Source organism: Mus pahari, chromosome 3, assembly GCF_900095145.1.
Source record: "Mus pahari chromosome 3, PAHARI_EIJ_v1.1, whole genome shotgun sequence".
Taxonomy (NCBI): Eukaryota; Metazoa; Chordata; class Mammalia; order Rodentia; family Muridae; genus Mus; species Mus pahari.
The window spans coordinates 26,364,327-26,388,159 of NC_034592.1; the positions used below are offsets into that span (position 1 = coordinate 26,364,327).

Here is a 23,833-nt window from a genome sequence, read left to right on the forward strand (position 1 = left end):
CGTGCATTTGTACACACCACACCCTAAAAGTTAAGGTAACGAGTATAAAAAAGATAAAACAATTTCTAACACACAGAGGAATATACTAAAGCTAGAGCTATATATAGAGAGACAGAAACACAGAGATAGAGAGCTGTTGAAGTAAAGTTTAAGAATAGAGAAATGTTTTCTCTTTCTTAGATACTTCAGTCTCCAGCCATTAAGTGGACACCCAGGTCTGTATGCATGTGCAATGTAAAAAGGGGAAGCTTGTAGCAGAGCAGACTGTGCATGAGGGAGGACAACTGTGAGGGAGGGGAAAGCCAGAGCTCTTTGGAGAACTGCAACAGGCTAATTAAAGCAATGAGGCCTACAAAGTACATGATGATCTGGAAAATCTTAGACGAAAATGCTTAAAAAAGTGTCAACATGCCTAGAGGACAGCTCTCCAGCCTGAAGGAAAAATTCTATTGGCAAAATGGCCAGCATCAAAAGCAGGATAACATACAGATTCTAATGCAAACGAAATAGGAAGCGGTTGCTGGGCCTGGTGGTGCATGCCATTGGTCCCAGCCCTTGGGAGACAGAAGCAAGCAAAGGTGAATTTGAGGCCAATCTGGTCTAAAGAGCAAGTGCTAGGATAGCCAGGACTGCATAGAGAAACCCTGCTTTGAAAAACCATAGAAGAGAAAGAAATGAGAACCTGTGAATAAATGAAGACTGGGGATGTAGTTTACTCATGAAAAACTAGAGTTAGCAGATGGCTAGCTCATCAGATAAAGGCACAAGCCACCAAGCATGACGATCTAGTTCCATTGCCAGGACACACATAGTAGAGAGACTCTACTTCCACAAATTGTCTGTAGACTGCTACACATGCCTTAAATGCTTTTATTAAAATTTTTAAAACTTTTATTGATTCTTTGTGAATTTCATATAATTCACCCTAATTCCATGCATCTCCCTGTCCCTTTACATCTGCCTTCCATCCTTGCAACCTCTCCCTACTGAAATAAACAAAAAATAATGAAAAAATATAAAAACCTCCAACCAACCAACCAACCAACCAACCAAGTCATCTCACTGTGGAAGCTTCAGTGTGTCACACAGTGCACCCTTTTGCCCAAACAGCTTTACTTGTAAATGTTCGTTGTAATAAATCCTTGCAGGCCTCCGGCTTTTGCTACATTATCAGTCTGGATCCTTACCAGGCTCATTTCAGATACCCTGTTGTTGCTCTATGTCATAGAGATCCTGTAGCTTAGCTCTGCAGGACCAGCCCCTTCACATTCCAGCAGTTCTTAAATGGATTGGTGTTGGTTGGGATGGACAACTCAGAGCCCTGAATCTGGCCTTGGGTGGAAGCTTAATCGGTCAGCCCACCAGGTCTCCATTGGCCAACTCACAGGTCTGCCTTAGGGATGAGTGAGTTTTTGAATTTTTGAAATTTAAATATGATTACATCATTTCTCCTCTCCTCTTTCCTCCCTCCAGTTTGCCTAAAGAGAGAAAGGTGGGGCACGGCAGCATTTTCTGGAGCTCAGTGTTCTAGGGGTTTGCAGGGACAGGGTGCTTACTGGCAGGCCAGTCTAGGTGAAACAGTAAAACACCAGACTCAGGGAGACCTGACTCAAAAAGTAAAGCTGGAGAGGGTTGGACAAATAGCTCAGTGACTGAAAGTATGAACAGTTCTTGCAGAGGACCTGAGTTTAGTTCCCAGTACCTATGTTGGGGTAACTCACAACCTCCTGAAATGGCAGCTCCAGAGAGAGTTAATACTTCTGGTCTCTGATGGCTCACATGCACATATCTCCTGCCCAACACAAGCATGTACACATAATTTAAAAATAAAGTAAGCCTTTTTGCTTTGAGACAGGGTCTTTCTATGTAGACCTGCACGTCCTGAACTTACTATGTAGAGCAGGCCGACTTTGAACTCACAGAGATTCACGTGCCTCTGATTCCTGAGTGCTGGGATTAAAGATGTGTGCCACTACACGGAGCTAAACTAAGGCTGGCTGGCTTGGTTATATATGTATGTATGTATGTATGTATGTATGTATGTATGTATGTATGTAAGTAAGGTAGAGAGCAAAAAAGAAAGAATATCAAGAATGGGCACAGTGGGTGTAGGCATGCATGCATGCACACATACATTCACCACAACCCAGCCCCCAATATCGAAATAAAGGACTATGCCAATCAATTTGAGTATTTATGTGGAACAATCACTGAGAAAAATATTTTTTATTAAACTTAGTTCAAAAAAGAGCTAGCAAAATTTCATAGTCCTGTTAAAGGATTTGACAGCCTAATTAAAATCTTACCCATGATGAAACCTCAAGACCCAGATGGCTTCATCACGAAATTATACAAAAACATAATAAAAAGGGAAACAAACAAACAAAACTGGCTGTCATAGAGAAACACTAACCTCACAGAATATGGAAGGACTACTCCCTCAACTTATTTCATGATGCCATCATAACTTTGATAGTGAAATCAAATGAGGACATTCTGAGAGAAGAAAATTACAGGCCTTTCTTAGTGGTGAATACATTAACCCACTGTTACAAATCCAATTCAGAAACCATGAAAAGGACATAACAAAACTGGGCTTACGTTAGGGATGTAAAGATCTATTATTTGAAAACCAATCACGGGGCTGGTGAGATGGCTCACTGGGTAAGAGCACCCGACTGCTCTTCCGAACGTCCGGAGTTCAAATCCCAGCAACCACATGGTGGCTCATAACCATCCGTAACAAGATCTAATGCCCTCTTCTGGAGTGTCTGAAGTCAGTCAGCTACAGTGTATTTACATATAATAAATAAATAAATCTTTAAAAAAAAAAAAAAAGAAAACCAATCACTATAATCATTTATCACAAAACTAGAAGGAAGGAGAAACATCTTAAGTTGGCAGCTCAACAGATGCACAGCATGTTATGAGGTAAATTTAAAATCAACTCACAGAAACAGGAAAACCTTGGGGAATTATGGACAAAGTAGGTAATTTCTTATAATTATTAAGAATGTCCTAAAGGATATGGATGTGGCGCATGGTTGTCTAGCATACATGAAACCTAGGTTTCATTCTTAGTACTATGGAAACTAAGCAAGATGGTGTTTGTCTGGAATTCAAGGTCATCCATAGTATATTTGAGGTCAGCTTAAACACATAAGGCCCTGTCTCTGAGAAAATGAAGCAAAGCACTCATAAAGGACTAATTAAAAAAACTATAGAAAATCCATACCTTCCAGCAAATTGCTATTATTGCTACCACAAGATTGTGGGTGTTGTTACCACAAATATCCCTGATACAATTTTTTTTTTCTTTTTCCTAAGTCAGGACCTCATTATGTGATCTCCTGCCACAGCCTCTTAAGTGATGGGATCCAGTTGTATACCACTATGACTCTAAAATAGTTCTTGCCAGGCGTTGGTAGTGCATGCCTTTAATCCTAGCACTCTGGAGGCACAGGCAGTCAGATTGTGAGTTGGAGGCCAACTTGGTCTACAGAGAGAGTTCCAGGATAGCCAGGACTTCACAGAGGAACCCTATCTTGAAAAACCTTAAACCACCCTCCCCCCAAAAAGGGAAGAAAAAAACCAAAAAAAAAAAAAAACAAACCAAAGTTCTTAAACTGTTGAGGTCTGTTTTCCACCCCTTCTCAGCATAGCTATAGACACTTTGTTTTTTTCCTGCCAGCTATTTCATATTGTTGTAACCTGCCTACCAGTCATTGACACAGAAAAAAAATTGACTCATAGCAAGGTCATGCTGATCACATATGTTGTTATGTTCTGAGGTTTGCTAATCTTAAGAAATTCCACAAAGCTTTACATAGGATCCACCAAATTAAAGGTCAATATGTACTGTTATATCTAAAATGGCTTGAGTCAAGAGCTGGCACTGAGAAATGTTCATCGAAGTAGCTCAGCCTCTGAGTTCTGAGCTGACTCAGGATGTGAGTTCAATAAACTATCCCTGTCTGACCGAAATGGGTGCTGTGTGGTTTGTGGGGCGACTGTTGGACCCCAACAAAATAGATATCACTAAGAAGGCGGAGAGGCCAAGCATGGTGCACATAATTTTAACCCCAGCATGTAGGAGGTAGAGACAGACAGATCTCTTGAGTTCAGGCTGGCCATAGCTACATAATGGAAACCTTATCTCAAGCAAGCAATAAAGTGAAAAGGCAGGCCATCAAGAAAATGAAGATTTTGTAATATGTGTATCTGACAAAGAACATGTAAGTAAATTAAGTGAAAACCCGGTAAAATTAGTAAGATTTTTATAAAAGAACCAAAAAAAAATTGTTTTTCCAGAAAGATCTTAGGGAGGGATGCTAGCAACACTTTACTGTACTTTTAAATTTTTATTCAAGGACATGTGTGCATACATTGATATCAGTCTGAGTGTTATGCCATGTATGTGCAGAGCCTATGGGGGTGTCAGACCTCTGGAACTAGAGTTATGGGTGCTAGGAACTAAACAGGAGCTCTGGAAGAGCAAGTGCTCTTTATTGCTGAGTTTCCTCTAGAAACGCTGCCAAATTTTGTTAAATTATAGAGTTACTATTTGTCTACTTTTTTGACTGGTGTTTTTGTTGCCTTTTGAGACACCAGTTCACTATGCATTGCTGGTTGGTCTCTAATTTAGAGATCTGCCTGCCTCTGCCTCCTGTGTGCTGGGATTAAAGGTGTCTGCCCCCCTTCCCACCCAACCCCTGGAGCTTTCAGACTTTTATTTCTTTAAATTATGTTAAAAAAAAAAAAAAAGGTGGGCAGAGGTGGTGAAAGCCTTCCTCAGCCCTCAGGAGGCAGAGGAAGGTAGATCTCTGAGTTTGAGACAACCTGGTCTACAGAATGAATAAAGTAGGTTCCATAGTTAATATGGAAGTACATGGGTACCCACATCACATGTATAGAAGGGGAAGCAAAGAGCCCAAAAGGCATGAACTGTTGTGGGTTTATCTCCCCAAAAGATATATTCAAGTCCTAACTCTGGTCTCTATGAATGTCTATAAGTAAGACTTTTAGGTACAAAGTTATAAATGCAAAGAAATACCATAGTACAGTGGGTTCTTCATCCAATGTGACTGCTGTCCTCATAAGATACAGCCACACAGAGACAAGACAGCCATGTGAAGACATGGGGAACAGAGGCATAGACTGGAATTATGCAATTGCTCATCAAGGAATGCCAAGGACACTAGCACCTGCCAGAATTTAGGGAGAGTCACGAACAGCTTCTCCCTCTGAGGTCTTTAGAGGACTCAACTCCGTAACACTTTCATTTTGTAACATTTCATCTGGCTCAACTCTGAAAGCTTAAATTTCTCTGATCTTTCTCATCTTAGCTCTAATTTGTATTTCTCTGACTAATAATATTCACTGATGGGGGCTGGTGAGATGGCTCAGTGGGTAAGAGCACCCAACTGCTCTTCCGAAGGTCGGGAGTTCAAATCCCAGCAACCACATGGTGGCTCACAACCATCCGTAACAAGATCTGATGCCCTCTTCTGAAGTATCTGAAGACAGCTACAGTGTACTTACATATGATAAATAAATAAATCTTTAAAAAAAATAATATTCACTGATCTCTCTTTTGTTCCAGCAAGCCTAACGGATACACAGAGTCCTAACACGAACCGTGAAGAGGAAGAACAAGCAAAACTGCAGCAAGCAGGACAACTGTTCCATGCCTCAGCCCACTACATACAGGACAACTGGTACATTATTGCCCTATTCTGTTTACACTTTCTTTTCACAAGAAGTCTTTCAATAAAGCAACAAGAAAACTTCTATTCTCGGAACTGGAAAACTCGTTCAGCAGTTACTAGTGATATTATTTTTCCAAAAGACCCACGTTTGATTCCTAGCACCTTTGCTAGGTGACTCACAACCATATGAAACTCCATCTCTAAGGAGATGCAACTCCTCAGCAGGCACCTCACTCGTGTGCACAAAGCCCCACACAAACACAAATAGGTAAAATAAATCTTCTAAAATAGGAAAGAAAACTTGATACTCTTGATTGAATTCTGAGTAAAGAGTTGGAACATGAAAGTCTGAAGAGAATGTGGCTAAAATGAAGTGTCTTATAGAGAATGCCCAGGACACAGCAGGGGGAGCAGCAGTGGCCAGGGAAGACTGAGTACTCTTGCCCTGATACGAACAGTGATGTGATGAAGCAAAAAGAATTAGCTGCCACTTTCAGTCAATCACAAATAAGTAATTTCTTCCTGCCCGGCAACCTCAGAAGACTGTGGTAGAGACCAGATAGAAAAGAAGGCTTGAAAGGCTACAGAACAGGTGTCACCACCATTGCTACACTGCAGTTAGCAACACTTCAAAGGCTGTTCCTTTGATTAGACTCAAAGGGAAACAGACTGACAAAAATATGTCCAGGGTGGAGGTGGGGGAGGGGTGGGGGCAGCTGCTGGAGAGATGGCTCTGCAGTTAAGAGCACTGACTGCTCTTCCAGAGGTCCTAAGCTCAATTCCCAGCAACCACATGGTGGCTCACTACCATTTGTAATGAGATCAGATGCCCTCTTCTGGTGTGTCTGAAGAGAACTACAATGTACTCACACACACAAAATAAATAAATAAATCTTTAAAAAAATATGTAAGTGTACACTCAATGAAATATAAATACATTGAAAGTTTCATTTTGACAAAAAAGTAAAATTTATGGAAATTATGTGCTTAAAAAGATCCTGTATTATTATTATTATTATTATTATTTTTTTTTTTTTTTCCGAGACAGGGTTTCTCTGTGTAGCCCTGGCTGTCCTGGAACTCACTTTGTAGATCAGGCTGGCCTCGAACTCAGAAATCCACCTGCCTCTGCCTCCCGAGTGCTGGGATTAAAGGTGTGCGCCACCACGCCCGGCTAAGATCCTGTATTCTTACGGCTACTTTTTGGGTTTTGTTTAAAGAAACATGAAAAAGGGGATTGTAATCATGTGTTTTACCAACTGAATATGTGAAGGCCATGCCCATGTTATAGGTGTCTCCTTTTTGAGCTCCTTTCTGTTTCTTAACTCTAGTGATTAAAATCATACTCAACATCTCTGAATGAGCTCTAATTCTGCCTTGAAAAAGAAATTTAATATTAGTAATATGTATTTTATGACACCAGCAGACAATAAGATGAATTAATGGATATAAAATTTGCCCTATAAACTATTATATATTCTAAAACTCTTAGTTATAAAATTGTCTCAGTTTGCTTACAAAATAGGACACAAATTGAAAAATATTACATACAAAAAAATCCAGAGTCAAGTGTGCAAGTCTCTGGGAGTTGTGCTGACTCACTTGCCATGTGGAACATGAGGAAGAAAACGCTGCGCTCGGTGCAGATGGTGTTCTTATGGACCAACGGCAGATCCCCAGAAGCAGCTTCCTAACAAGAGTGTGAAGCAGCTTCAAGCACCAGGAAAAGCATGAAATTACCATAGAGTACATATAAAGCATTTCTAAAAGAAGTGTATTTATGGCTAAACCCTGAATAGTATTAAAGTTAAGCTAAGCCAGGTATGGTGAGCCCATACGCAGAGGGCTCATGGGAGAGGCAAGGAGGAAGAGCTGAAGACAGCCCTCAGCTATATCATGAGTTTGGAGTGAACCTAGGTCACACGAGACCCTGCCTCTAAACCCCCAGACCAAGGACTACAAAGACAGTAAATTAAGAGAACACATTGTTCTCCCTCCTGAGGCCTATGACACCTGCACACACTGAGAGAAGAGTGTTGTGTACATGGTACCTTACATCTGTTTGGAACTAACCAGGAAAAAAAAAAACACCTAAAAATACTGTGATCTACATGTGACAAATTCGCTTTTCTATATTGCCAGGTTTCATCTGCAAAAAGCTGGAAACAAAACAGTTAAGGAAAGAAGGAACAATTCCTCAAAACAGAAAGGCAAGCTGCTGAAAGCAGTTACACCGCTTTCACTTTTCCCATTCCACTGTATGAGTATGAAACACTGTTTTCATTAATCTACTAATTTAGTTCTGTGACTAAGATGAATAATGCTGCTATGAAATTTGTGCATTAGTTTTTCCAGATGTGTGTTCACTTCTCTTGGATATATATTCCTTAGATGTGCTAGGTTACCTGATAATTCTTTAACTTATAATTACCTGACCATTTTCCAAAGTGAATACACCATTTCATACATGTTACAATCTGAGATACACTTCTTCCCCCATCCTCATCTGAACCTGTAAATATCTTTGTAGTTCTAGCCATCCGAGTAGGTGTGACGTACAAACACCTTGTGGTTTGATATGCCTTTCTCTGACAGAAATGCTGAGTGTCTTTTAAGCACTTAATGAACCTTTAAACCATCCAGATCTTCGCCAGGGGCAGCGAAGGTAGGGGGCCACCCAGAAGGAGCCAGGGTGGTAAAGATAAAATATAGATTTAGGAGGTATTAAGTCAGGAATGCTGGAGGGGAATGTTTTCTGGCTATGGGCAGTTTTAGAAGTGTCCAGCCATTGAGCTGGTCAAGGCATATAAAAATTAAGCTGGTGTGTATGTGTGTGTGTGTGTCTTGCATAGAGCGGATTAACTAAACCAGCGCTATACAACCCTCTACCTATTTTATGCTTGCATCTGAACAGGTAAATATGGTCATGAAGGGCAGCACATGATTGGGCTGACTGCTTCATACTCCCACTCCATCTAGGCATCTGCCACTGTACAACCTCTCTAATTTATTTTTAAATACACAATTAAAAAACAGAATTAGTCAAGATACTAAAGAAAAGCAGTAGTCTATTGGACAAAGTGATGCACATGCCTGTAATCCCAGTACACAGGAGATTGAGGCAGGAGGACTGGGAGTTCAAGACCAACTTGGCCCACATGATAAGAATCTCTATCAAAAACCAAAAGCAGTTCTCCGCTGACTAACTCTTCTCCCATCATCTCCATCTTATCCCCCAATACAACAGTTTCCATCTCTGAGCTATACGTTGTGTGTTTTCTCTTAGGATTTGACACAAGAAACTTTCTTCATTATTGTTTGATTCATCTATTGTTGATATTAGAAATCTTCACCAACAGCAAGATTCTGGTTCTTTTACAGTTCCCAGAAATCCTCTTTATACCATTAGTTAAATTATTATTTATGTAACTGCTTAAAGCAATATAAACTTACCTTTCAATAAAGTATCTTTTGGAGTTACAGGAAGTAGTGAGCTACGTGTGGGCACTGGGAACCAAATTTAAGACAAGAAATTAACCTGTTCACCTGCTGCGCAGGTGATCTGCTGCTCCTTTGTGCTGCTCAGAGTGTGGAGGCAATTTATGCTCAAGAGGTTTTAGAGGAGACTTTTAGTATGTGGCCTAGAGACTGTACTTGCAAAGAATGTGGCTGCTTTTGCCCTTGTCTGAAAAGTCTGCCTGAGGCTAAACTGAAGAGTTTTGGATTCATTCCATTAGCAGAGGAAATCTCAAAACAGCCTAGTATTGACTCTGTAATGTTGTTATTAGTGTTCGCTCTTAAGAAGATCTATAATGAAAAGGAGCAAGCTGAGCAAGTAAAAAGTAAAAATACAAAACTGAGGAGAAAGGGGTACCAGGAAGTGGAATGGAGCTAAACAGATGAAAGGAAAGCCTGGTGTTAATGAAATAATGGGAATGGTGACCTCAGGGCAGGACCACCCAGTTAAACTTCCATTTTATGAGAAATGAAGGGAACAGCTGTGTCTAGGTGTTGTGGTCCGTACCTTTAATCCCAGCACTCAGGAGACAGAGGCAGGCAGATCTTTGAGTTCAAGGGCAGCATGTCTACAGAGCAAGTTCTAAGACAGCCAAGCTTAGGCAGTGAAGGAAACCACTGAAAACAGAAAGGGTGAGGATGCAATTGAACAAAGAGGCCACACACGGTCCAGCTCCAGCAACCACTCTTCTATGCCTCCTGGCTTGTTTGTTTAATTTTAAGGATATGTGATCTCTCAGCTGTTCTTTCTGCCATGCCTTCACTGTTCATCATGAACACTGAACTGTAACCCTCTGAAACTTTAAGCCTAGTTTAATACTTTCTTTTATAAGTTTCCATGGTTTTTATCACAGCAATAGAAAACTCACCAAGACAACAAGCAGTGTTGCTCTCAGCTGTTAAATGGCTGATAACTGATAAATGGTTACATAATGAGTGACCATATATATATAGTGAGACCTTAGGGGTCAAAGGAGTGAGAGAGTAAGGAGGGAGGGAGGGAGGGGGAGAGTGAGCATCAGAGAGAAAGGGAGGGAAGGACAAAGGGGAGAGGGAAAGAAAGCGAGGGGGGGAGCAAGGAAGGATTTAATTGTAGTAAGAATAGGTAACAATTTTCATTTTTACTGATGAAATAAGCTGGGCATGATGATACATCCCTGTAATCCCAGCACCAGGGAAGCTGATCTTGCACCACTAGAGGTCAAATCATCCACAAAGAGACAATGCCATTATAGAGAAAAGGCAGGAATACTGGTGGATTTTCTGCAAAGAACTGTTCTTTGATATGCTCAAAATCAAGAGGCGAAATTATCCACACCCAACAATCATTACACTCTCTGTCTCTAATCCTTAGGTCAACCTGCACATATAATTCGGGTACTAATGGTCTTAGAGTTCAGGCCATTTCAAGAAGAATCAATATTGTGTTGGAGATTTAGTGATCCAACCAAAACACAGTGCCTCTGGCATCTCATCATCCATCTGCTTAGAAAGCCTGAGACCAGTGTCTAAGCTCCATACAACACAGTAGCCTTCAAAAACATGGAGGAAGGCACAAAAGGGTCTTTTTTTTTTTTTTTTTTTTTTAAGTTTTTTTTTTTTTTTTTTTTTTTTTAAGATTTATTTATTTATTTATTATATTTAAGTACACTGTAGCTGTCTTCAGACACTCCAGAAGAGGGAGTCAGATCTTGTTAAGGATGGTTGTAAGCCACCATGTGGTTGCTGGGATTTGAACTCTGCACCTTTGGAAGAGCAGTCGGGTGCTCTTACCCGCTGAGCCATCTCACCAGCCCCAAAAGGGTCTTATAACCCAATGTTCTTAAAACTACAACTCACCCTTTGGTCAAACTTAACAAGTCAGACAAGCACAGAGGGTACCCGATCACTGTAAAGGTTCTACTGTCTCACTGAATGAGAAGACCCATAACTCTCAAACAGAAATGTCAACCTACTCTTCAGTTAGAGAGCAAAGCTTTACAGATAAAGAACATAAAGCTGGATTCCTGTAACTGGGATTTGTTATCTGATAGAAGGCCTCACTGTGAAGCCTAGGTTGGTCTCAGAAATTCACGGCTTGGATTACAGGTGTGTGCCACATTCGGCTAAACCTGACCCTTTATTTCAGATAACTAATGAGAGATGAAAGCAGATTATGGGTCGGGTAGCTGATTTTTTAAGGGGTTTTAAGCTACTGCCTCAGCTCCCTGAGCAGCTGGAACCCATATAGAAGCCACTGCACCCACTCCAGATGGCCCCACTCCCCTGCTTCCTGCCTGATTCTTGGACCAGAGTCTTCAAACTTTTCATCAGCTGTGAATTCCTTGACAGCCCCCAAAGAATTATTTTCTGCTTACATTAGCTAGAATTAGACCCTATAATTTTCATCCAAAAACCTTGTCTGGAATAATGCCATGCAACTCTTTTTCTTTTTTAATGACTGTCATTTACTATATTCAGCCTTCCAAATCAGATGTAATTAAAAGGCTAAAATTCTAAAAACCATTCGAATAACACAAACCTCCTAAAAGAGCTTTCACAGTGAATAATGCACTTTATTATTATTTGGCAATAATGTAACTGTCTACCTATTCTTGCAGCTGAGCGATTAAATATGGCTGAAGAAGGCCAACACACACACACAAATGTGCTGACTGACCAGATTCTTCATCCAGGACCTCACAAGGGCACTTCCACTTCATTCCCCATCCATTCTAGAAAGCCTTCAATTTCCTAGAGCACTGTTTTACCTCCTCATCTTTCCACAAACACTCCATACTTCAGTTAAGGGCAAATGTCATTCAGTCAGTAAAGCGCTTCCACACACAGCCAGACATTCCAGATGCCTTGTATACTACTTTGTTTTCATTTTACTGATAGAGCTGAGCATGCTTCCTATTTATGCATCAACCTTCACATGGTTCACAGTTATCCAAGGATCTCCTTTTGTTCCTGCAACCTTTTCTCTAATGGGTAGTGAACAATACCAAATGAGCTGCTATTCTTCCCAACTTTCCAGCAATGCTTTTACAGCTTTTATGCTGGCCTTTCTGTTCTTCACAGTGTAACTCTTTATAAGGCCTAATGGTGGCTCATTCCATACTGTTTGTCTCAAAACAACTCTTTAAAAGATTTGTCTTTCAGGCTACCTTCAGTTTGTCTTTCATTCATACCAACCAATCCACTTTGTCCTATTCCTTACAGGAAACACTACTTGTCAGTATTAATGATCCTTATGCGAGCAATGCCAGCCAAACAAGTCTTCACTAATGTTCCTTAGCAATATCAAGGACAGTCCCAGATGATCATATTCTTCTTAAAACATCCCTTACTTATTCCTAAGACCCCTTCTTCTCTCCTTCACGACAGCCTCCAAGCAATGGGATGTTCTTGACCAGATTTCTGAGAACTCTTCATTTTTGTGGTGGTTTGAATAGGCATGGCCCCATAGATTCTTTATTTGAATGCTTGGCTCATAGGGATTGGCATTATTAGTACGTGTGGCCTTGTTGGAGAGAGTGTTACTGTGGAGGCAGGCTCTGAGGATTCATATATACTCAAGCCTAGTCAGTGTGATATAGTCTTCTTCTACTGCCTGTGGATCAAGATGAGGAAGTCTCGGCTCCTCCAGCACCATGTCTGCCTTCATGCTGCCATGCTTCCCACCATGACAATAATGGACTAAACCTCTGAAATGTAAGCTATAGGCATAGCACTATGTCATTTAAATGCTGATTTCTGTGCTCCCATATCTGGCTGCAATCCTTATTCTGAGAATATCCTGTCTCAATGTTGTGTATATTGCTCCCCAATTATTTTCTGATTGGTCAGTAAAGCTAGCTGATCAGCAAATGACTGAGCAGGGGAGAGACTAGGGCTGGGCTTCCTTCCAGGAGAGAAAGAGGAAGTAAGGGTTAGCCAGGGAGGTTAACCTTGGGAGAAAGTCCAGGAAACACCATGAGGCAAAACACCTGGAACCCAGAGAGTTAGATCAATAATAAAACCTAAGTATCTCACGGTTTTTGGCTGGGAGGTAGCCAGATTAGTTTAGAGGATTAAAACAGAGTAATACTTCTCAGTTGTTGTGCCCTTAAAGCTTGATAGATAAATAAAATACTCTGGTCTCAATTATTTGGGAGCTAGCTGGGTAAAAGGAAAACTATTACACACTTATTTAAAAAAAGGTCTGGAGAGATGGCTCAGCAGTTAAGAGCATTAACTCCTCTTCCAGAGGTCCTGAGTTCAATTCACAGCAACCACATGGCAACTCACAACCATTTGTAATAGGATCTAGTGCCCTCTTCTAGTATGTCTGAAGACAGCAACAGTGTACTAACATACATAAAAATAAATAAATTTTATGGCCTAGTCGGTCATCAATGGGAGGAGAGGCCCTTGGTTCTGTGAAGGCTCTATGCCCCAGTATAGGGGAATGCCAGGACCAGCAATGGGAGTGGGTGGGTTGGGGAGCAGGATAGGGGATTTTCGGAGGGGAAACTAGGAAAGGGGATAACATTTGAAATGTAAATAAAGAAAATATCTAATAAAAAAATAATAAAAGGAAATTAACACAGAAGATACATAAATTTAACACTAAAATAAGAATGAAATTATAAAATATTGCAAGAAAATAAAAGGGAGTAAATGATAGACAAAAAATAGAAATTAAATAAGAAAGTAAATCTATGAGCTAATATTTATTTATAAATCTCTGGAACATGAGTTGTGGAAGTCAACTTGCTCATGGAATTGCACAAAAGTGAAGATTTGTCTATGTCATAATTCACTGGAAGGACATTAGCATCATACTTGAAGCTGGTTTGAATATTATTAATTACTATGTATAATAAAAGTTGAAATTAAAGTTAGAGAAGCCAGTAAAAAAAAAATTTCCTTACAAAAATTAAAAAAACAAAGCCAAAAACCACTAACAGTAAGCCAGCCCCAACTAAATGTTTTGTTTCCTTTTCTTTTTTTAAGAGTTGCCTTAGTCATGGAGTCTCTTCACAGTAATAAAATCCAAACTAATACAAACACTCATTATAAAAAAGTTGCCTCTCATACACAGTCATGGCCTTTTTATGTCCTTTTTTTTTTTTTTGGATACAGAATCTTGCTTTGTATTTCAGGTTGGCTTTGAACTCACTGTGTAGTCAGACTGGCCTTAAACTAGCAATGTCTAGCCTTGGCCTTCCAAGGGTTGGGATTATAGGCACATGACACAAATCCTGGTTATGCTCATGGTTTTAAATACCAACTATATATACTAACAACAATCCCTAAGATTTTAAGCTGCACATTAGGTTTTTTGCCCTACTTTTATCTTTTCTCCAACTTCCTACTTGATATCTCTGTGAGTATGGCCAACTGGCACTGACAAATGACTGTATCCAAAACTGAATCCCAACCAGTCCCCCTAAAAAACTTGACCTATTCAAAATCTTGTTCATTTTTAAGGACTGCACATATTCATACTGCTCAGCTACAGTGTACTTCCAAAACAACAAAGTGATCTCTTAAAAACATGACAGATTTCATCATTTCTCCTGTAGTTTCATTCTCTTTGCATGAATTTTAAGGTCTCACATGACCTGACCATCAGCCCTATGTCCAGGACTCTCCTGCCATTCTTCACTCTACCATCCTACCATTCTAGTTGACTCTTTGCTGTTCTCAAACATACCAACATACCACACACAGCTGCCTTGGCACTTATTGAAATCTCAGCTTGGAATGTTTGTCTCCTAAAGACCTGCGTATCTAGTTCATAATTTCATTTAACATCCAATCAAACCACCTTGTCAGAGAGGAACCCTAACTACTTAACACATTAGGAATTCACTTATTTACCATCTATCTCCAGATATAACAAAAACTCCAGGAGGAGAGAGACACTGTTTTAAAATTTCTTCATCTCCAGTGTCAGACAGTAGTTGCTTAAGAAATCTGGGTGAAAAAAAAAAATAAGTAAATTTAGCTTTGTAATTTATAAAATGAGTAAATAAAATGTATTCATTACTTCTAAATAAATTTGTGACAAATAAAGAATATGCCAATTTAATCTCCTTCAAGAAAGGGCAAATTCAGTACCTGTCGGGGTCACCTAGCAAAGTTGCTTTGCCTCAGAGTCAGGTTTTTCCCATGGTAGCCTAAACCCAATGAGCGGCAGAAACAATGATGTTGTATCCTCCATTTTCCCTAGCTTTCTTTGTGGGTCCCCATCACAAATCAGACTTTATTTACATTCCCTTGTAAGAACTCCCTGTTAGCTGCTTCTGGGGCAACTATTACAGCAAATCTGGATAGACAAAAACTGAAGAAATACACACAACCAAGCACTCCACTCCACAGATACAGAGCAACTGTGCAAGGGTAGCAGCTACAGGGCTCTCCATGCAGTCTGTGATGGCTACTGTCAGAACAGCACCACAGCTCAGCTTCTCCTGACAAATCCCAAATCTCCTACTTCATCCCCATCACTTCTACAGTGGTTGGACCTATGGTCACTCTTTAATATCTCACACACGAAATTCTGTCTCAAAATCTGCTTCCTAGAGACCCAACCCATGACACAATTAAATGTGTGCTTGTGAAAACTAAAAACAAAAAAGTGAGGATGACTACAGATGGGTTCATGATACATGTTCTTTCCTTCTATAGAAACAGTTGTATAACAATCTATTTTAGCTGGGCACAAGACCAAACAGAATGAAACTATTTTCCCTTGCAATCAGAGGTAGCCATGAAACTAAATCACAGTCAATGGGGCTTAAGTAATATATGTAATTTCTAGGACTGGTCCTTATCAGAATTAATGTGTTCTTTCTCTGCCTTTTCCTTATTTTTCTAACAGGAATATAAACATCATTTTGAGTATTGTGGACCATGTAGAACTGGGCAATACCACAACACAGACAGGATATTCTCAAAATAAGGATTGCAACCTGAAATGGGAGCACAGCCTAAATTTCTGTGGAACCACCATAATAGCTAGCCCTGGATGGCTTAAACTCAATTTGTATATTTGAAAAGAACTAAGTTTCTAGCTTCAAATCTTCAACATTTGGTGTCAGCCACAACTGCTGCCAGGGACCTGTCCACATCTCCCCCAACCCCAAGCTCTTACTCCTACACCCAACACCTGCAGGTCTCTGTAAGGTGACTTCATGCAGGGCACAGGCACTTCCTGACCTACCCTCCCCTGCATGGGAGGTCCCAAGGACACAAGAATGAGTCTCTCCTTTCTGGTCTCTGACTTGGTTTAACTCTAGCTGTCCACCTGGCTTTTCTTGTTACTCCTCTGCTTGGGGTCCAGCCTTGCTCTCAACCCAGCCCTGCTTTCTTACTTTCTTTAGTTCTTTCTTGCAAGTCATTTTCATATGAATCTTTATCTCAAGAACTGATTCTGCTCAGCCTGAGGACAGTGACCAGGGTTCTTCACAGTCAACAACTGTATATCATTCTAAACCTTTTTCTTTGCGTATCAACCATGATATTTTCTTAAATGAAAATGAAATTGTACAATATAAATTATGCAACTTGTACTTGTCATTTAAAGTATGTCTTGGGTCATATTTGATGACAACTGTTTTATGTGTGTATGTGTAGAGATACATCTATATTAAATGTAGATATAATGTATCATTCTTCTAGGTCTGTAAATACTTGAATGTCTAAAGGCCTGAAATATATTAATATGTGTATATGTATTCATCACATTAGCATATTTAGGCATTTTAGACTGAGATATATATGATTTTTATCAAAAATGTTTTTCCTTTGAATCATGTGATTCAATGAGGAAGAAAATAATTGATGCTGAACATGGTAGTACCCTACAGAGAAACCGTCTCAGAAAAAAAAAATGTACAAACGTCTTTCCCAAAGTATGTTTATAAGGAATTCCTTTTTTTTTTGTCTTTAAATACAACTATATTTTATTATAGAAGTATATAAGTACTTTGTGAATGTCTATGAATTAATATAACTGTCAATAAACATCAGGAATTTCAAGTGAAGTAGGGGCTTGTGACAGGGCCTTACTATTATACATGGGGCCTCAAGCCCTATATTCCTGCCTCTGCCTCTAAATGGTGGAATTACAGGCCTGTGGCATCATCAGCAGAAATGTCATTACTCCCACATCAACCCTACCAGTATACAGTCAGCACTGTAGTGTGCCTATAGTTCTAGATACTCAGGAGGCCAAGTCAAGAAGATGGCTTGAGCTTAAGAGTTTGAGACCTATTTCAAAAACAGATTAGCAAACAAGAATACAGACATATTTAGAACATAATTTAAAGTACAATAATAAAATGACCTTTTATTGGAGGAGAGATGTAGTAGTAGATATTGGGATTATTAATAAAGCAGTATAACATGTCCACATTGATACAGAAAATTAAACAGACAATCTTCAATCATCATGAGTGCCACTTCTTTTTTTTTCCCCTCACAAGCTAGATTTGGTATAATATTTTACAACAGCCATGGGTCCCTCCAAGTGTACTCCTTGGTTGGTGGTTTAGACCCTGGGAGATCTGGTTGGCTGATATTGTTGTTCTTCTTATGGGGTTGCAAACCCCTTCAGCTCCTTCAGTCCTTTCTCTAACTCCTCCATTGGGGATCCTGTGATCAGTTCAATGGTTGGCTGCAAACATCTACCTCTGTATATGTCAGGCTCTGGCAAAGCCTCTCAGGAGACAGCTAGCTATATCAGGCTCCATATGTAGCAGAGGATGGCCTTGATGGGCATCAATGGGAGAAGAGGCCCTTAGTTCTGTGAAGGCTCGATGCCCTAGTGTAGGGGAATGTGAGGGCAGAGAGGCAGGAGGCAGTGGGTGGTGGGGGTACACCCTCATAGAAGCAGGAGGAGGAGGGATGGGATAAGGGGTTTATTGTGTGTGTGTGTGGGGGGGAATTGGGGAAGGGGATAACACTTGAAATGTAAATAAATAGAATATCCAATAAAAAAATAGACACACACACAAAAAGTTAATAGATTCAATTTGGCCAATAAAATTTGCACTTGGGTTAACAATTTAAATATAAATAAATACACATGAGTGCAGAAAAAAAATTTACAACAGCAGAAAACAAACTCAAGTACTAAACACTAACAACACACTACAACCCAGGGAAGAGGATGTGGAGAGGCTACAGGCACAAGCTAAGTCTTTACAGTTGACCCCTGAACTGGCTATGACCCTGCTGTGCTAGTGACAACACTAGCAACTGTTGTATCTGGAGATGTTATACTCCTGCCCCAGGACCTAGTTGCAGCAAAAGACATCGGACACTTTTTTTTTTTTTTTTTTTTTTTTTTGATTGTTTTTTTTTCACAAGAGTAAGAGGCTACTCCTAGTGTTCAGTGATCACAATGAGCAGAGGTGGAGCTTTGGTGGCCTCACTGGCTTTTCCCAAACTGCCTGTACTTAAGCATCTGAGGCCAGAGCTCATTTGGAAGCTGGAAGAACTTTCTTTTGGAGGTTTCATCTAATCTCAAAATGGAGACTGCTGGAAGCAAGAAGGGGAGCACAGAAAAACAGAGGAAAGAAGTAGAATACCAGACGTTTAGTCAACCAAGCATATCTTCTGCCAACACTAAAGCAATGGGGAAAAACAAAAAAGTCCAAGAAAGATAATGGTTACAAACCAAAGGAGAAAAAAAGCACAAGATACTGAGACGCCAGGACACTTGCAGGAAGCCTGAGTTGAAGAATGTTACTGACTCAGCCAAAGAGGCCAGGTTGAAGACCTCTCACAAAAAAATTAAGACTGAACTGGGGGAAGTCTTAGGTGACAGATCCCCTGGAAATCATCACTGTACTAGAGTTGCAGATACTGCCCTCACTGATCCTCTTCTGCTCTATGAGGAAGTTAGTTAGCACCACCACTGTGACTACATCTGCTTCTGAGGCAGTGTTGACTTCTTGGGCCAGAATTGTAGCCATCGCTAAGAAGTCTAAGGCAGTGCCGAATAATGCAACAATGAAGACCTATGGGGAAATATGGTGTGTGGTTCATGGGACAAGCCTTCCTGGGAACTCAAGTGGTTGGGTTCAGATGCAGTTCCATGCTGGACAAGTCTGGGTACCTGAGAAGAAAGGGAAGTGACTGCTCTCTTCCTGCTTTCAGCCTGCACATTTCCACCCCAACACTTGGAGGACAACATGCTGTGTCCCAAGTGTGTTTATAGGAACAAGGTCTTAACTAAGAGCCTTGAAGGATAGATAAAGGACAGATCTCTTAAGTCTGAGCAAGCTGCTGACATCACTCACTTTTGTGGCGTGATCAACAGAGCAGCTGACACTGAGAGTGACAGAAATCCACATCTATGCCTTCGAAGGTGCCTTTCTCACTCAGAAATTCTGGGATATTATAAGACTTCTTTAATCTTATTAGAAAAGTTCAATACTACATAGCAAACAGTTTGAAGGACCAATAACCTGGACCACTATAATTTCTGAAATTCCTAAGATGAGGCAGCAAGACACAGACACAATGCTGGTAAACTGAGAAATAGACAGGTCAGATGTGGGGGAGAATTACTGTGGTGGTGTTTTTCCTATTAGTGCACTGCCGAAGGAATGTATCCAATCTAGTTATTAAATGTTCACTCTGCCTGTGGTAATTGCTATTATGCTGAAAGCAATTACTCAGTCTGGAACTAGAGATACAAAGGGCTGGTTGTCGTTTTAGCAGAAGTTAGATAATTCCTGGGTTTGTAGAGATGTGCCCTATTCCTTAATCAGCAAGCACATTTACAACATCAAAACTCTCCTCCTGTTTCTATTTCATCCTAAAAACACAAAAACAAAGACTGGAGAGCTAGATCAGCAGTTAAGAACACTTGCTGCTTGTACTGGCTAATTTTTATGTCAACTTGACACAAGCTAGAGTCACTTTGGAAAAGGGAACCCCAGTTGAGAAAATGCTTCTATCAGATTGACCTGTGGGCAAGCCTGTGATATATTTTCTTAATTACTGATTGATGTTCTGGGCTTAACACCCCTGGGCTGGTGGTCCTGGGTTCTATAAAAAAGGAAGTTGAGCAAGTCATGGGGGGAACAAGCCAGTAAGAAGCACTGCTCTATGGCCTCTGCATCAGTTTCTGCCCTGACTTCTCTTTGGTGATGGAATGTGATGCAGAAGTATAAGATTAATTAAGCCCTTTTATTCCCAAGTTGCTTTTGGTCATGGAGTTTAATCACAGCAATAGAAAACCAAACAAAGACACTGCCCTAACAAAAGACCTGAGTTTGTTTCCCAGGACCCACTTGGCAGTTCACAACTGCCTTTAACTCCAGTCCCAGGGAATCTCACATCTTTTGGCCTTCTTGGGCACTGCACAAATGTGTTGCATAGACATACATGTTGTAGGCAAAACACCCATAGTCCTTAAAAAAAAAACAACAACAAAAAACTTCGGAAAATTAAGATGAAAAATAATACTGTTGGAATGTGGTCCAAGAATGGGGTCCAGTGAGGAAATACCTGAGTGCTTGTAAGAAAATGTCAAGAATCTTGTGATCTTGGTGTCCTTAAAAACAAAGACTTGCCCTTAGATCATGGTTTTGTGCCCCTCCAGGTGTAATGGATAGGAGTGAGTTTACTTCAGACTATTCATTACAGCTGGCTATTGTCCCTATGATTGTATGCTTTACTAATATGACGCCTCTTAACTCTTGGGAGTATAAATTGGCTGATACTCTGAATAATACTGTCTATTGCATAAGACTTTAGTCTGACTTGTTTATAGGCTCCATTCTTCCAGAGCCTCTTCTAGAAGCTCTTAGCCACACTGCCTCTAGAGCAGTGATAAATACACATTCCCATGTGGAAAAAACAGAGAAGAGATATGCAGACAATCCCCAAATTACAATGTGATCTGTACAGAATTTGGTTAAGAAAAGCTTTTGCTTCAACAAATACAAATAAATAAAATGTAAGTATTATCACTAGTACCTTGGCTTGGGTTCTACCTGAATTTGAACACTCCAAACTTAGGTGTAAGTAACGAATATGGAGAAATCACATGTCTGTTAACAAGGCATGTTAAATTCTTTTTTTTTTTTTTTAACTTTGTTTTTTTTTTTGGTTTTTTTTTTTGTTATTTCTGAGAAACGATTGTATTTTGTAACCCAGGCTAGTCTGAAGCCTATAATCCTCCTATGTACTGGGACTGTCAGAATATATATGAAATCTGGGACACTGAATTTTGTTAAATGGATTCATATAATATGTAATATGTGCCATTTTGTGCCTCACTTATTTTACCTAGTAAAATGTCTTTAAAGTTTATTCATTGTTACATGTGTCAGCATTTAGTTTCTTTTTACAACAGAGGAGAATATGGTTGTATGTGTACACTAATGGGTGTATAGGGTCAATCATGGATGGGCATTTCAGTTGTTTCATCCTGCTGGCTGTGTGACTAGTGCTGCTGTGTACACTGATGCATAATATATTTGAATCCTAGGGTTCTACTTTTTGGCCATGAGGGAACTCTGGTATTCTAGACAGAGGAAACAGCAAGAGTACAGGCCATGAGTCAGCTTGCCTGGTCTGTCTAAGCAACAGCAGGAAGGTCAGTTAAAGAGAAGCAGGGCACCTAGATTGGTAAGGAGGAAGCAGGTGGTAGGAGAATTGGTTTTGTGTAGTAAGGGAACTGAAGAGCCATAGGGGGTTATATAAACAGTGGGCTGATCTATATCTATATCCCTGTTGAACCCCAGCCTTTCTACCATCTGATATAAATTACCTTTTGAATGAATTGAGAAGAGTATGAGACAGGGGTATTAAGCCTGATGCTCAAATCCTATGGCTTTCTTTTCTCAGTTCTTGTCCTGCACTGATAGCTTTCTCTCAGGCTGTTTCCTGCGGCTACAACTGAATATAGGTATCCTTTGGCAATGATTTTCAGCCCTCTTCCTCTTAATTTCCATGACTCCAAACACCCTTATATGTAGTATCATAACCTAAGATTCAAATTAAAATTTTATTTTTTATCTAAGCTGATAATTTTTTTCAGAGTTTGTAGGGTTTTTTTGTTGTTGTTATTTATTATTTTGTTGTTGTTGTTATTTTTGAGACAAGTTCTTAATATATAGCCCTACCTGGTCTGGAACTTACAGAGATCTACCTGTCTCTGCCTTTTGAGTGCTGTAATTAAACAAGTGTGTCACCATGCCAGGCAGGTAAAAAAACTTAAATAAAAGGAACCAGAAGGCATAACAATCAGCAGTAATAACAACTATCACCATTCAAAAATGGGTCTGTATTCCAAGCACTGAAGAAAAGCACTTCATACATATTTCAGTACTTGATGGTCTTCTTAATAATCCCAAGAAGTATGCTTTACCAGTTCAGCAATGTAAGTGAAGTTAATACTCTCAGAAGTAACTTTCTTATACTGCAAGTAATTCATAAAATTAGGTTTTATCACAAAGCCAAATTCTTCCGGGACAAAGCAGTACTATATCATTTTTCAATTACTCGCAAATCTCAATCTTCCCCAAGTCTTCTTCAGGTTCACAAACTTGGAAGACAATTCAAGGTCAATATTAACTGGAACTAACTCTTGGTCTCTGAGTTAAAGAACATTTATTTTTCTTAGAATCTTAAAGCTGGACAGAAGCCAGTTGGCTCTAAGGCTGCAAGTACATCTCTATAATCCAATCTAGACAGATGGGTATTTTCTATTTTTAATGACATCCAGGAAAGAAAATTCTTATCTATTAAATTTAGATTATGAGCCAAAGGAAGGAAGCATATCTAATTTTAATCTCCATTATAGCTACACCTTCACATGCATCCGGAACATTATTGTCACAACTAAAATTACACTTACTAACTACAATCCAAAAATAAAGCTGGTCACTAGAAAGGAGTTCCCCTGGACTCTCCATCTGACAAGAGAACACAATAGTTCTAGTCCAAAGCACAATAGAGCTCACATGGACAACTGTTCCTGCTACCGAAAAACTCACCTCCCACAAATAAAAGACAGTGCCCAGTATAGTGTAACCAGACTAAAAAATTAATACCAAGCCAGGCATATTACTTTTTAAATGTGATGTAGATGTTTAATCCCAGCACTTGGGAGGCAAGTAGATCTTTCTGAGTTCCAGTCCAACCTAGTCTACATACCTAGTTCTAGGCTGGCCCGAGCTATATAGTGAGACCCTAGTCTTGGTCTTCTATTATGCTAAAACACCTTGATAACAACAGCTTGGAGAGGCAGGGTTTACTTTGCTAATACTTCCTTATTACAGTCCATCACTGAGGGAAGTCTGGGTTTGGAACTCAAGGCAGAAGGTGATGTGATGTAGAGACCATGGAGGAGTACTACTTACTGGCTTGCTCCCATGGCTTGACCAGTCTGCTTTCTTTAGCATTCAGGACCAACAGTCCAGTGGGGTAACAGCTATGTCCTCCCAAATCGACCATCAATCAAGAAAATGCGCTACAGGCTTGCCCACAGGCCAATGTGGTGGAGACATTTTTACAATTGAAGTGTTCTCTCTTCAAAAACGAGTCTTGGCAGCTGGGTGGTGGTGATACATACCTTTAATCCCAGCACTTGGGAGGCAGAGGCAGGTGGATTT

The 23,833-nt window shown here is 40.0% G+C and overlaps 1 protein-coding gene and 1 pseudogene across 2 annotated transcripts in view; one reads left to right on the plus strand and one right to left on the minus strand.

Moving 5' to 3' along the window:
• The window catches only part of Scai (suppressor of cancer cell invasion), a 113,181-nt gene that overhangs the window by 60,697 nt on the left and 28,651 nt on the right, over positions 1-23,833 (minus strand). The window lies entirely within an intron of this gene.
• Positions 18,731-19,456, plus strand: LOC110318199 (annotated as a pseudogene).